Source organism: Nuphar pumila, chromosome 16 (assembly GCF_984573655.1).
Source record: "Nuphar pumila chromosome 16, dmNupPumi1.hap1.1, whole genome shotgun sequence".
NCBI lineage: Eukaryota > Viridiplantae > Streptophyta > Magnoliopsida > Nymphaeales > Nymphaeaceae > Nuphar > Nuphar pumila.
The window spans coordinates 30,366,585-30,369,003 of NC_143264.1; the positions used below are offsets into that span (position 1 = coordinate 30,366,585).

General features: G+C 37.7%; 1 non-coding gene across 1 annotated transcript; it reads right to left on the reverse strand.

Annotated features, from left to right (window-relative positions):
* Positions 1–1,745: 1,745 nt before the first annotated feature.
* On the reverse strand, positions 1,746–1,848 carry LOC149813142 (small nucleolar RNA R71). The gene has a single exon (XR_016428422.1). It is a non-coding gene; the product is annotated as a small nucleolar RNA R71 (small nucleolar RNA).
* Positions 1,849–2,419: the final 571 nt, after the last annotated feature.

The window sequence follows — 2,419 nt, forward strand, 5'->3', positions numbered from 1 at the left end:
TACAGGACTGACGATATCCTGATTTTTCCCAGATTTGAAACGCTTATATCTGGAGTTCCAGATACTGTTTTTCAATTCTGTAAAAACTGTCAATTTGTTTAATCTGTCAGTTGCAGAACAGAACAAATTTCGGGAAAATCGGACCTCGTTTGCCCTGTTAAACAGTGGTTTTCCGATAACCTGTCAGATTGCTAGTTTACACTAGTTAGGGGCAGTTTCGTAATTTTCTTAATTTCGGCATTTTAGGTTTGTTTTCAGTAGTTTCTGTATTTTAGAAGTTGCATAATCATCATACAGCATTAGTAGAAGTAATTTGGTTAATTTTAGAATTAATTTAGTATTTTATTTAATTTTTGTTTGATAAGTAGCATTTGTTTATTATTTTCGTAGAATTAGATATAGTTTTAGTTGTTGTTTGCATAATTAAAATAGAAAACTAACTTTGTACTTTTCTGCATTTTTAGGTTGAAAAGCATATTTAGTTTCCAGGGTTATTATACAAGTGAGAAGATTCTCTAAATGGCGAAAAGACAGAAATATCCTTGGTGTGGAGCAGAAGACTGAATGCTTGTTTAGTGTTCTTTTAGTGCTTAATTGTAGTTGTATTTACTTTATAATTGTAGATTGCCATTTGATATTAATAAATTAAATTTTCTAGAATTGTAGTTATTAATTCCTGTTCCCTGAGGATCGACCCGTACTTACCACTTTGTGGAAAGTCGGTTTTTATATTTTTGGTTGACGATTTTCCAAAGTTTTATTGAAAAAAATTGTTTTAAAAAAGAGCATTCCAAAATACCAACCAAATTTTGGCGCCGTTGCCGGGGAACGGCGAATTAATTATTTTATTTCTTAGAGTTTAATTTATTATTATTTTGTTTTAGTTAGTTAATTAGTTGTTTTCTTTTTAGTTAGTAGGATTAGTAAGTGAATATAGGATTAACATAGTTAGTAAATATAGGATTCACATATTGTTCTTTTTAGGATTCACTTAATTATCATTCTGCAAGGAGCGATTAGACAGGTGGGTTTTAGAAAAACATAGTTTGTGATTTCCTGTATTTATTTGTTTTAGCATTTTAGAATAGTTTACTTTGTTATTTAATTATTTAGTATAGAATTCTGACATAGCTATATAGCATATTTGTTTGTTTTTAGTTACTGTTATTTGCTTATTTACATTTTAGTATCTGTGCTAGTTTAATTTTTTTTAGTTAGGTCGTTTGCTTACATCTGGTCTTAGTACCAGTGTATGCAGGGTCGACGAGGTCTAGGAACCCCATTACACCCATTTGTTGACAACCCAGAGAGAATTTTACATTCTCATCGAAGTTCGGCAACAATGGCTGACATGGATCCTCCACCTCCACCCCCAGTTCTTTCACGCCCTCTGCGGGAATACTTCATTCCCACAGACTATGTTCAGGCATCCTGCATTCGGAGACCTGATGTAGGAGCGCCACATTATGAGATTAAGGCCAGCATTATTCAAATGCTTCCATCCTTTTATGGCCTTAGTCATGAGGATCCCTACCGACACTTAGATGAATTCCTCGAAATCTGTTCTACTGTTAAGATACAGAATTTCGATGATGATGCGTTGAGGTTGACTCTATTCCCTTTTTCATTGAAGGACAAAGCCAAGTATTGGCTAAAGTCCTTAGATTCTGTAGAAATAGAGTCCTGGGATCAGTTGCAACAGGAGTTTCTTCGGAAATACTTTCCCATTGGTCGCACGAACCAATATCGTAGAGCCATCACTAGCTTTTCAGAGCTAGATGGTGAGCGCTTTCATGAGACCTGGGAGAGAATGAAGGATCTCCTCAGGAAATGCCCCCATCATCAGGTGCCGAAATGGCAACTGGTGCAGAGTTTCTATGATGGATTGTCTGACAAGAATCGTCAGATGATCGACTCTTCATGCGGTGGGACATTCATGCTGAAGAGCGAGGACGAAGCATGGAGGCTATTTGATACATTGGCCGAGAATTCACTCCACCATGCTTCGAGCTCTCATTCTGATAGAGCCACACCCAGCATTCAGAAGAAAGCTGGCGTTCTTGAGATTGGTCCATCTACTGCACTACAGTGTAAAGTAGACATGATTGCTCAGAAGCTGGACCAGCTTCTCTCAGGACCATCCACTACACAGCAGGTGTGTACTCTTTGTGCAAGTCCGGCACACGAGATCACTGAGTGCCCTTCAGCAGCTCAGTACCCTGAATTTGTTCAAGAACAAGTTCAGGCAGCTCAGGGTTACGTCAGACCGCCAAATAACCCATTTTCATCGACATATAATCCGGGTTGGCGTAACCATCCCAATTTTTCATGGAAGAATCCACAGTCTTCTATACAGATGCCTTCTTCCTCTCAGCCAGTTCGGCAGCCATCTTTTACTCAGCCATTTCAAAGACCGAAC